The sequence below is a fragment of the Dermacentor albipictus genome, chromosome 9 (assembly GCF_038994185.2).
Source record: "Dermacentor albipictus isolate Rhodes 1998 colony chromosome 9, USDA_Dalb.pri_finalv2, whole genome shotgun sequence".
NCBI classification, from domain to species: domain Eukaryota; kingdom Metazoa; phylum Arthropoda; class Arachnida; order Ixodida; family Ixodidae; genus Dermacentor; species Dermacentor albipictus.
This window is the reverse complement of record NC_091829.1, coordinates 24,308,798-24,321,643: the sequence shown is the minus strand read 5'-3', so window position 1 is coordinate 24,321,643 and position 12,846 is coordinate 24,308,798. Positions and strand designations below refer to the sequence as shown.

Below are 12,846 nucleotides of genomic sequence, written 5' to 3'. Positions count from 1 at the left end.
GCGCAACACGCTCTCAAAGTGGCCAGGCTCAGCGGTGCTCTGGAATAGGGGCGCCGACCACTCAATACGACGGAGATTTCAGTAAAACATGAAGACCTCTGTTAGCCGCTGAAAGCTGTGAATAGAGCAATAAAGTTTTTCCTTCCTTCCTTCTGGTGTCACAGAGGTAAGTGTAAATTGCTCGGCAAAGTTCTTGTGGCTGTGTCCTAATACCGTTGCTCTAAGTGAACGTATAGCAGTACTGCCTAAGACAGTCCGAGACTTCGAAGCGGCATTTCTCAACATCGTTTTCGGTGAGTAGAAAACCGCCGATACGATAATGCAAATTTATCGATGAATTCCGGTTCATTGCAGGAGAAGCATAAAGGGGTTACCGCCAGGCCACATTTGTGCAACTTAAAATTAAGTGGAGGAATATGGCAACGCAGCCTTGTGATACTTCGAATTGCCGGTTAGGACACCAGTGTTCGTTCCCAGAATAATTTGGATGCATAAAGTCGTTATATTTGATTAATTAGAGGTTTTTTTTTGTCTTCATTAAAAAAAAGATGCGTAAATCGGGCTGCAGTGATATGTGCAGTTGCCGGCAAAGCAGATATGACCGGACCTTTTAAAGAAACTCCTGCTAAAGAACGGTTATTTCATTAAGATGAATGTCTAGGTGACTGGTACCCATGCTAAATTAACTAAATTTAAGTGGAGCGGAAATCTATAAAGTGTGTTGAAAGCCGTCGAATTTGTAGACGCGTTAAGCACGCTGCATACAGAACGACAATCTGTGACGGTAACAACTTTTGTAACATAAAGGGGTATCTTAAGCAAAGCAAGAAATATTGCCTGAATTTCGGCCTCAAAGTTTGATGTGTAATCTGGCAGGCGAAGTGAAAGGGACCCATCGAGCTATGGTGAGTAGATTCCCACGCCTGCCTTCTCTTCACACGAAGCACCCAGTTGCTGATACATTGATTGGGATATGGGCCAAATATCCTTGCAAAAGTGCATTCAAATATGTTGGGGTCAGCAATTTCGCGTTATTGAGACAAATATCTGCAAAGTCAATTTTGAGAGACAACGTAGAACCATAAAACGGAATGACTTCTTTAAGGCGAACATTTAAGGTGCTAATTGTGCCTGCACAAATACAACCTGTGGGGTAAGCAACCGTGGCCACGTGTTCTCGAAAAATGAACTTGGTTCAATAATAAATGCATATAATGTACCTGGTAGAGCCGGTTGATAAATTCATAGGTAGGTTTGAACCGTAAGCATGTGAAATAGCGTGTGAAGAGAAGGAAGGCGCGATTCCTGGTATAACACATTATAAACAACGAATTTAGGAAGGCATGAACATATTTGGAAATCTTTAAACAAGAAGTGGTCTTATTTTATATTTTGCACTTCCGGAGAACAAAAACAGCGCAATTCTAGAAGCGGTCGTGCATACACACGGTAAATAAATTTTTAGCATGGCACTGGAACTGCCATCATGACCTGGAGCTCAGGCAGACAGAGATTTTACGATTTTTGAAAGCTGCGATACCGACTTCCACAAAGTCATCTGTGATAGAAGGCCTCAATGGTCCATTCGGCAAACATGATGTTAATCCTTTAACTGGAAAGAGAAAGACTTGGGCTAGAAAATATTTATTGCTTTATTTCTTCTTTATAATGGTCAAATACATACCAGCTAAGATAAGCAAGATACAGTAGGCCAAAATATTGTTGATCAGCTGGTTGAAGGTCAATGTATGGTTTAACAAGTGGTATTTGCTACTTGCTTTAGCAAGCGCAATGCGTGTTCTTGAAATGCACCTCTATGGGGCTAAGAAATCACGTGCTTAAACAAATGAAAAAAGGAATGGTAATGGCGAGAATACGACCACCACGTTCGAGTTTTGCCATCAAAACCTCTGTGCTCACGATCGTTATTTTTGTGAATGCCACTCTTGAGCAGGCCTATAAACAGACGTAAATCGAGAGGCTCAGACGAATATTTCGATTTCTCGCGTTATTGCAGGAATATTTTTGAGCTGCCACCGAAAGGGTTAAGCGGTGTAAAAGAGGTTCCCTGATGAGCAGCACATACACCAGAATGACCAGTGAGGGAACCAGAATGACGCAGAAGATATTAATTCCGGGTCGGCGCATACCATCATAACATCATACCATTCACCTTGTTCACGTTTTGCTCATCATCATACCAGCAAGTAACTCAAGTTGGTGCGAAGGTTTGTTTTGAACCCCTTTACCTTAGCACAACAGCCCGATGCTCCACCTATCAGACCAGACTTTCTCGTGCCCTAAGTTGGCGTAGAACAGGTTAGATAGGTATAAAGAAACAAAGATACCTCTAACTGGGTGAACTGCCCAAGGAATGACAACCGCAATAATTAGAAGGTACAACAGCAAGCGTCCGCGGCCACCCTGTGAGATGTGTCCGTAGTTGTTTGTACGCTCATGAAAACGTATTCGTTAATTTAGTAAGCGAATGTTTAAAGCAGCTTACGTGGCTTATTAAACGACTAACCATTCCTCGTGCAGTTTAGTGCACGCGAAATTGTTTTAGATGCAATTAATTGGTGGAACGAAAGGCAATAGAAATATTACGACGCAACACATCGCGTCTGCGGTGCGCTCACCTGGCTGGCTTGATTCGTATAGTCGGCCACAATGCGGCCTCCAGTGCTTGACCAGGTGAGGCGGCACGAAAAGCCAGCATCGCCTTTGACCAACCGCACGTTGAGAAGAACGTCGATCGTTTGTTCTCGGCACTCATGAAAAAAGAAAAAGAAATAAAAACGCCACACGTGTACGTGAGAAGCACGGTGAAAGAGACGTGGACAAGCAACCCTGAAATATTCTGTACACCGTCAGATAACGATCCTGAAACAAAGCCAGAAATTCTGTGGGCCCTACATTCGCACGGAAGCCGTGTGGTCGCCTCCGCAAACAATCGCCCAGATGTTGCTCTCGGACCACTGGCCATCCGCACCTCAAAGATAATTATTGACCTAAATAGCCCCCTATACAGGAACGCTAACTAGAACGCAAAAGTGCTGCCCTTGGTGCTTTCTGGCGAGACATTATTGGGATGACGGACAGTAAATAAGAGAAAGAAAAATCAAAACAGGCAAACGCAACCGAAGCGCAAGGACATTGTCCCAATTCCCAATAAACAATTCTGAAAACCTCCAAGAGAAGTACTGTCTCAGCACCATGAAAGAACTACTCGGCGCAATTAAGCGCAAGATAGGTTGTGCAGAATGTCCTAGGCCATCCCCTCCCAGATACCACTATTCCTCAGATAAGACAAGAATTGAAGTCATGCGTTGTGAACTCGTAACAAGGACGCTCACCCTATGGTCTTTTTCTACTTCGAGCATTAGTAGTTCATTCTTGCGAAAGTGAAAAATTTCAGTTACCTTGAATTTTGGCGATAAGCATATGCCTGGAAGCCGGGCGCCACCTTCATATTCTGCTCTGATTTGGGTTATGTTCATTCGACCTTTGCTGAACACAACGTGCAGTCTTCCCTAGGTAATGTCTGCCGAGTGATTGACGAATGTCGGATTTCAGCTTCCCCCAATAACACCTAAGACTACTGTGCATGTGATGTTTTGCTAGAAGGATCAATTCTCTGTGATGACCTTCGAGCTTTTTGGTGACGAAATTCTCACTTGTGTATCATCCGCGGCGTGTGACCTATCTTTTTTGATGGGAAGTGGTGGTAACGGTAAGATATGACTGCTATTATATTACTGAGCCAACGGAATGGGCCCAAAGATTTGAGATTATTGTGCACTAGAGTAAAGCAATGAGGAATTTTCTAGCAAGAGAACAGAATTTGCGAGTCGTAGTCGGCCTCTCGAATGACATATCAAGGCAAAGTAGAGAAAGGTTATCTTGATCAAGGAAAAACCATTGAAAGGAACATAAAATTGGTTAGATCCGATAGGGCACGTATTAGAATATCATATTCGGCAGCGCACCACTATCCTAGAAATGGGTACAATCATTGTATTTTATGGGTATTAGCACAAGGTGCAGAGACTTCGAGATTACCAAGAAATCTTGGAAAGAGAAATGATAGATACCTTTAGGAGACAGCAAACAGCGCTATGTATAAGAGAGCAAACATGGGTATGCGATATTTTAGTTGACATTAGGAAGAAAAGATGGAGCTGGGTATGCGACGTAATGGATAAGGTAAATAACGGAAGGTGTATTAAAGCTATAGAAGAAGTGCCAAGGGAAGGGAAGTGTAGTCTAGGACGACAGGTGATTAGGTGGTGGGATAAAATGAGTCAGTTGGCAGGCGTAAGACTGCAACAGATGGTACATGCAAGGGTTATTAAATATTGTTGGGAGAGGACATAAATAGGCTGAAGGTGATGACTTCAGTTTTTTTCCAGGGGGTTGGCTTCGTTTTGCTTTGTTGACCTTCTTCTCTACGGTTACCTTCACTGAAAGACGCTCTATGAGGTACAGAGGTAATTAGATGAACTGTGTATTCAGTTTGGGCAATAACCAACATAAGCGACAAAAACTGGAGGAAAAAGAGATATGTCGTTTCGTTCTGTTATGTTGACCATAGCATTAGTTGCGCAAGGCCTAACCAGTTGTGACATACTGGAATAGATGACATAGGATCCTATGTCGATTATTCTTGAATTTTGTGAGAAGATAGCACTTTTTTCGTGCTTCGCTTATATTCGTCCATTTCTGCACTAGCAGTATGCCTGTATTTGATTACAAAAGAACCCAAATGGTAACGTTTTCATCAACCGCTTTAAAGGGACGGGATGGTAACAAAATTTCGAGCAATAGGAAAGTCCAGTATTGCATGACATAAATATAAATGCAGTACATCCTGTAAACCACTCAAATGCAACAAAAATTTCTCGTTTAAATGCCTCAAAAGGTGATAGGCACATTTGCACTCGTGCTTTAATCACCTGATACACTTCTACGCGTCGGGCTGTCTCATTTTGGCGACTGTTATCACTTGGCTTTGCTTAGTGTAAGAGCAAGAAGTGAAGAATTAGGTGGGATATAACGTAGTTTCTGCAGTAGCAACAAGAAGACCAGAGAAAGAATGCTTGCGTGGCATATCAGCATACTTTTGAAGAACCAAATGGGCCTAAAGGAAGGTAATAAAGTGGAAAACCTCACTGGATGGTCCGGACTAGAATTTCTTTCCTGCATGATCACGCTGTTCTACAACCCGCAAAGTCCCCGCTGGCCCATGTTAACACTTGCAGAATGACGGATGCATGCCGCATGAAAACAAAATTATGCAGATGTTAGGCATATGATGGAAGTAAGTGTGAAGAGAACGTTACGTGATGCCTGTAAACAAATCCTAAGCGATTCAAAGAGACATGTACAGTTATCTTTATTTTCATCCTCTGGATTGTGTAATCCCATGTAATGTTTGTTGAGCGAAAACGAACAGTACATCGAACAGTACATTGGACAGACGCACAGTGTCAGACATCTGGAGCGATAGGACGAGGACAAAGGCGAATTATGATGCTTGTCGATGCAAGAATAGCAATTACAGGTGCATGCACAGAGAAGTTGGACACGTACTTAGATGCATTTGCGATTCTGTACATCTTACATCACAGTGGGACATGTGCAGAGTTATATGTTGAGGTTTTATGTAGAGATTTACTTAATCATTATTATCCAAAAAAGGTAGTAGTATTAGTAGTGGTGCTACTGGTTGTGGTAGTAGTAGTAGTGTAGTAGTAGTTGTAGAAAACCTATTGTATAAAATATGACAAGCAGTGTTAAGGTTGGTCGGTGCCCCTGTTCAAGGGCTTTCTTGAGGTGCCTTGGGCACTCTCGCGTGAAGTGGTCAAGCATGCATTCGGCCCCACACCACGGGTATTCATCTTTTGTGCAGGAGATGCAGGTGTGGGTAACTTCCGGTTTGCAACCTCCTCCAGCTGAAACAGAAGTACGCACTGGCACTACTGGCACTGGCACTACTTTGACGGTCAGCATACAGTGTTTAGAATATGCCCCGTTTGCTGGTACTCGCAGTGGAAACACAACCTTCGCGTACATACACTCACCAATAAATCCACCGAGGTACCGGCTGACCCAACTGCGATAGCCGTTGGTAACTAATTTTGGTATATACGTAAAAAAGTATTTCGCGTTTGTAAGATACCAGTACACAATAAAACCAGCTATAGCAAAGCAATTATGTTCCATAGGTGTATTCAGGTTAAGGAGGATAACACCAATCTTCATATATAGTCAGCGACACGAGCTCGTGGCTGCAACAGCAGAAGGTATACATGGCCGTGCGTGATCGTCTACGCAAATCTTCCGAACCACGCTTTCTCAAGATTAGAACTGGATTGAATATGTCCCGAATACGTGGGATGAGAAATGTGCCATCCTTCTCTGTACGTGCGCCTGTCATCAGCATTCTTCCCTAGACAAGCATCACACATCGCTTTGATCCTCATGACATCGCAACGCACACGTCTCATACTCTACATGCACCATATTTTGCTGTTTGTATTTCGAAGGAGCTTCTGAATGTTGTAGTGCACAAATACAAATCTTGAACGAAGAAAAGGCTTTGCATGAACACTGCATGGATTTACTCGTTGCAAAAGATGAAATTAAACTTTCGTGCACATCGCCGTTACTGGTATAGTAGTAAATACATAGCTTCGGTTCCAATATATTCGAATGCGTTTGTTCGATGGGCATATAATTTTTAGTTTGACACATTTTTCGATTCTTGGCGTATCCCTGATTCGCCATGTTTCCCGGTGATGGTGACATGGCAAATAACAGGGCACAACATCGGCAAGCGCAAAGATGCCTGCAATAGTCCTTGAATGCACTTTTTACAGGGTTCGAATCCCGTTTCGCAGTAACGAACGAATTGGTTATGTCTTCAACGCACCAACATCAAATTCAGTAGCCCGCTGCACTGAACTGGCAGCTTTAGTGCATTTTCGTAAAGGTAGTTTCGCCTAGTTGTTGAACAGGATATAAAAAGAGTTTACAAGAAAACTCAGCCAAAGGCACATATCGCATAGCTGATACACAAAAAGTTCATTGTGCGTAGTTAGTTTGAAAATTTAGTGCTAAAAAAGATGAGACAGTAACACACCACGAGCGTTTACTGAAGACGAAATGTTTATTTCAGAAAGAAAAAAACTAATATTTAGTAAGACTTGCGCATGTGCGCGGATAACAGTGCTCGTGGTACGCGATTCCTTTGTCTATTTTCTTCCTCGTGATAAAATTTTAAACATAAATCAGCACCAACGTATTCAGTTCCTTCTTACTGAGCGTAATTTTCAGAGCAATAGAAAAGATTGTGCTCACCTCGTTTGCAGGGATGCGCAACTTCGCCCGGCTGTCGCTCCCTGCATTGCTCGAACCATGAGCCACGAGGAGGCCATGCAGCGCACGAGCAACCAGCATTCTTTCAGTCAACTTGTGGCACCTCTCTAAATGTTGCGGCCTGTAAGCAAGAGCTAAAGTTAATCACGAAAACAGGTGAGCCTTCTTGAGCTTAACCACAGGCTCCAACATATGGCGAAATGGTAGCCAACGCGAAAGCAAGCCACGATATGAATGCTCGCTACGTCATTTTCTACTGTGGAAAAGACAATGTTGAAGTACACGGAAATGGCCAAAATTATACAGCGCGAAAGCAACCATTTTTTTTTGGCAACAAGTCAACAACAAATTCAGTGGCGTGCTGCACTGAACAGGCAGCTGTAGTGTATTTGCCGAACGGTTGATAAGCCTACTTCGCGAGCAGAAAAAGGAAAGCGTTTCACAGCACAAAGGAGCAGAGGGCACTTCGCATAGCTGCTACGCGAAATGTTGTTTATGCATAATTACTCCGAAGCAGTTGCAAGAATTGGGCTCACCTCTTCTGCTGGGAAACGCAGCTTTACCAGGCTGTCCGTACACCCTTGGTTCGAAGCATTGAACCACCGGAATATCCAGCATAAGTGAGAAGCCAGCATTATTTCAGTCACTCTGCGGAGCCTTCTAAAAAAAGCGACGTGAATTCCGGTCTGACGGCTGAAGTTAAAGCTATTCACCAAAGCATTCTTGCGTGCAACCACACGCAACGACATATGGCAAGATGGCGGCCAAGGTGAACGCAAGCTCCGATATCAGTTCAGGCTGCATCGCCGGCTTCCGTGGTGAGGGCAACGTCCAAATGCTGAGAAATTGCGGAAATCGAACAGCGCAGAACGGAACGAAGATAAAGAGGCTGATTTCGAAAATGATAGCCCCAGCAACTCGTCAAACTTGTCGTTTGATAAAGAAATTGCGATGGAAACAGAGTGAGGGAAACAAGCTTTTGCTACGTGTGATTCCTTAGCGTGCGCGTTACCTCGTTATCACCACCGGAACGAAAGGCAGAAGCTTTATCGGCTTTTTTTTACAGTACGTATGATCGTCGTTTTTAGGAATGGGAGCGCAGGACTGCGTGACAAATGGCCTCTGTTGCACGACCCCGCGGCCAGGTGCGAAACACAAGAGGACGCCGTTCTGTATTCGGCCTGCACCCCCATGCAGTGGTTATAATTGATGGGCCATCGTGCTTTGATTGTGCCAATTCCTGCTCATTTTTTTATGACCTTCTAGGCTTGCGCTTACTGTCAGGTGTGGTATATTGCAATACTATCATTTTTATCCGTTCAAGAGCCTGACCCTGACATATTTGTCTCCAAGACATCACATCGCCAATGCATGTCTCCTTGTTGCCTTCTTTCCGTTCTGTTTCTTCTTTTCTGTTGATATGCTGCCACATGTATCTGTGTCTCGTCGGACTTACGTGCCATTTGCATACTCGCTGTAATACTGTAAGAACAGTTCTTCGAATGCATTTAGAATATGGTCCCCGTACAAGCATTTGGCTTCGAATCCACTCCAATTGTTTGTACCCTGCCGAATAGAATGGTGTGCAGTGATGAACTCCAAAGTGCTTTTTTTTTCTTGACTAGCTGCGGCAGCAAGATCGATGCAATTATCACTGGTGTTCGCAAAATCTCTACGACGCTCCTACCGGTACAGTAGTTAGTTCGAAAGTTGCCTTTTTGTTGCGCAAAATGCCTTTCAATAAAGACGGGTTACTATACCCTCGTAGTTAAAACTCCGCAACCCAATTCAGAAACAATTTTCTTTCGTTAAGCACGTTATCACTACCTTCGAATGCGGGACTGGACAGGTACAATCAGCGCTAAGTAAAATGTGAACAGCGCAGCGCGTGGCCCAGGCATAAGTGAAGGCGTAGTGCGCGCCGTCCAGTCATCACCATTGACAAGCGCGCACGTCCGGTTTGGCCGCACTGTGCGCTCGTTCGGGAGTCAAACAAATGGTCAAACGCGCTCGGCACGGCCACGCAGGCCACCGTCGCGGCTGCAAGCGATACCGCGCTGCGCAAACTTGCTGATTGAAAGAATGAATGCGGCGCACAAGTGGGAAACCACATGAGCGAATCTATAATGGAGGTGCAAATTGCACTACGCGCACCGCTGTTCGCGCCGATAGCACTGTTTTCTGCGAACTGCGTGACAATACTCGCCGCAAACCGCAATATTTTAGCTTCTCTCTCACTTTTATTTTATTCCTTTCAAATGTAAGAACCAGAACAGAAGCGGAAACATCGCGCCGTGTGGCCAAACCGGATGTGCGTGCCTGTCAATGGTGATGCCTGGACGGCGCGCACTATACTCCCCCCCCCCCCCAACTTATGCTTCGGCCACGCACTCCACTGTTCACATTTCCTTTGACGCTCATAGTACAATCAGTTGCCTTTTGTCCTTCCCCTTAAAGAAACAAAAAAAAGGAAAGGCAAATATGCCGTACACGTTACAGCGCACGCGTAATAAGCGCCACCGGGCTGCTTCGACGTCAACTAACACTACCGGTGTGCAGAGCCCGGTGACAAACTCAATTGAGTGAACCACTCCACAAGCGAACTACACAGCTTCGAGTGCCGGGAATTTCCACACCAGGTGTTTGGCTGAGAGTCGCACGCGTTGTTTTGCAGCTGCGGCGCAGTTGGGAGGCGCCACGTGCATCGTCTTAAGCGCACACGTCTCGCCGACGTCCTGCCTAATTGCGTGACTTTTCCAGGTCGTCTGGCTCCAGGGTCAACCTAAACTGCCGCCGCGAAAGAAGCACTTCTCCGGCTCGGGATAAACCATGGGAGGCCGTGGGTGGCGATTCGGAGGCACAGAGTCTCACAGGTGCTTCTGTTGCTTTAACGCGACAGCGTAGAGGCGCTCGTGTCGCAGAAAAGCCGATGTCGTCGGCGTCAGTGGCGCTGGCCGAGAGGAAAAAATCCCGGAAGGCAATCCATAAGCAAAAACAACTTGCAAGATGGGTTGCGTGGGAATCGAACCAGATTCTCCGGAGCGTCAGACGGAGACGCTACCACTCAGCCATAAGTTCTTTTTTTTCTTTCATGGTATTTATTACAGTAGGAACAAACCGAGGTTGAGCAGTTGTGCATAGTTAGACAATGGAGAGCACAATGGAAGTTACACAGAGAAAAGTCATGGTTTATACTGTTGGTTTCACTTTAGAACGGTGGTAAGGATAGGCACCTCACCAAAATGGGGTATCAGTCCGGCTGTGTATCGAGTCCATCATAAACCTGCTTTAGGTGTAGTGTCATTTGGATCAAATTTGCCCTTGTAGGTACAAACGTTTCGGCGTTTCGGTCCATCCGGGTTTTCCACAAACTGTGTATTCTCATGAGAAAAAACACCTCAAAAGGTGCACTGTTATCAGAGTTCGGCAGCAGGTATCGCACAGTATGAGCGTTAATCTCAAAGTCTTTTTTAAAAGTCCGTTGGAGGACATCCCAAAATAGTATGGCGTCGGTGCAGCTAATAAAACAATGTTCAATCTTCCCTGGCACGTCACAAAGGCGACAGTTAACAGAAGAGACAAAGATACCCTTTTTCTGTAGCCATGTTTTTACCGGTATGGTTTCACTATGAAGTTTATAAAAGAATGTTTTGCAGCAAGGGGATATATACATTTTACGAACTCGATTTAGTGCATCATGACCTGGCCATTGAATGTATACTGACAGGTAAAATGGAGGCGGAAATAGCATGGACAATAAATGTTTGTATAATGTTTTACGCGACACAGAGTACAGGTATTCAGTGGAAAACCGAACTGTCAGGAAACGAACCGCCAAGTAAACTCCTTGCATGAACCCCCACAAGCATAAACGCGAAGAAAAATTGGAAGAAACAATTAAATCAGGTAACGCATTAACAAGTGTGACTTGCATGAATGACCGAATTATAGGATGCGATGTATCGCGAAAAAAGAAGGAACGAGACACTAGTTGCCGCACATAAAGATGTACTAAACCCAGCCCACCTTCACTAACGGGCCTGAAAGTATTGTCTCGCCTCATGGGCTCAAAAGTTGAAGACCATACAAAGGTTGCAAAGATTCGGTGAAAGCGTTGGATGTAGAGCCTGGCACAATGAATAACTTGCAAAACATAGTAAATTTTGGTTGCCACGATTTTATTGCAGGCCTCAGCTTTCGCAAGAATAGAAAGTCGGTGTGGAACAGTTGTCTGGGCGTAGCTTTACTGGGCCGAAACCCGTTCTTTGCAATAGTGTGCACTTAATTTATATGCGTCTAGCGGCATGCCAAGATATTTGGGCGGGACACCAGTCCACTTAACGCCTACAAACTGTTGTAGTGTATAGCACCATGAGGCAAACCACAAGCCTAAGCTTTTTGCGGAGTTCATTCGTGCTCCTGATACCCTGCCAAAATCCTCTATTGTTGATACTACCGTTTCAACACTGGACTTATCCGTGCAGAAGAACGCTAAATCATCTCCATAAGCTAAGACTTTTACTTCATTACCCAGTATATTGAAGCCATGGATGTAACTCGACTGAATTACGCTTAAGCATAGTGGTTCCAGATAAAGGGCGAATAGTAATGGGGACATCGGGCATCCTTGTTTTACTGAAGAGCAAATGGAAACGGGTTTAGAGAGTTGGCCATTAATAACTAAACGAGTAGTACAACATGTATAGCAAAGCTTAACGCCTTTAAGCACAACGGAGCCAACATTGGCATGCTCCAGAAGAGAAAATAAATAGGAGTGACTTACACGATCAGAAGCTTTAGCAAGATCTACGTGGAGTATTGCAAGCTGCTCAGTGGAACCGTAACAGTATTGAAGAAGTGTACGGTCGATATGTATGTTAGTTTGAATGGATCGACCCGTAAATCCACACGTCTGATGGGAACCAATGAGAATTGACATCGCAAATTGCAATCTATTCGATAAAACTTTTGCAAAAGTTTTATAATCCATGTTTGACAATGTGATTGGCCGGTAGCTTTCAATAGAACGTTGTTTCTCCTTGTCAGAACTTTTGGGAATTAAAGCTGTGTGGGTTTTGCAAAAAGATTGTAGAAGGGCGTCTATATCTAAACTTGTAATAAGAATGTCCAATAATATGGGACTGATAATTTATTTGAAAGCTTTTTATAATTCACAGGAAAGTCTATCAGGGCCAGGTGTTTTCGACAGAGGCAGATGATCAATGGCTAGCTGTTTATGCTACTACTACGGTAACCGTTACACTTGCGCCGTATAGGAATGTAGCCATCGTTCTTTGACACGGGGTGTCCCCCTCGCAGGGAGGCGACGGCAAGCAACCACGCGTCGGGTCTGTCAACTAGGGCGACCACATCCCAGCTGTCCCGTTTGATCATGGAGCGAGACCTTCTTGAGGCCAGCACTTCCCCAAGCACCACGCCCAAACCGCGCCCTGTGACACGGTTAGG

General features: G+C 44.5%; 2 long non-coding RNA genes across 8 annotated transcripts in view; one reads left to right on the top strand and one right to left on the bottom strand.

The window, feature by feature from the left end:
* LOC135901930 (uncharacterized) overlaps nucleotides 1-8,415 on the bottom strand; it is a 63,370-nt gene extending 54,955 nt beyond the window's left edge. For 4 of the 7 annotated variants that reach the window (XR_011508637.1, XR_011508639.1, XR_011508640.1 and 1 more), the window contains exons 1-3: nucleotides 7,917-8,415; nucleotides 7,363-7,501; nucleotides 2,640-2,771 (exon numbers count right to left, since the gene is read on the bottom strand). This is a non-coding gene — a long non-coding RNA (uncharacterized lncRNA). The remainder of the gene's footprint in view (nucleotides 1-2,639; nucleotides 2,772-7,362; nucleotides 7,502-7,916) is intronic. The other 3 variants (XR_011508641.1, XR_010564313.2, XR_010564312.2) reach the window with 3 other exon arrangements.
* On the top strand, nucleotides 7,412-12,846 carry LOC139049862 (uncharacterized). The gene is made up of 3 exons (XR_011508642.1): nucleotides 7,412-7,536; nucleotides 10,141-10,253; nucleotides 12,700-12,846. It is a non-coding gene; the product is annotated as an uncharacterized lncRNA (long non-coding RNA).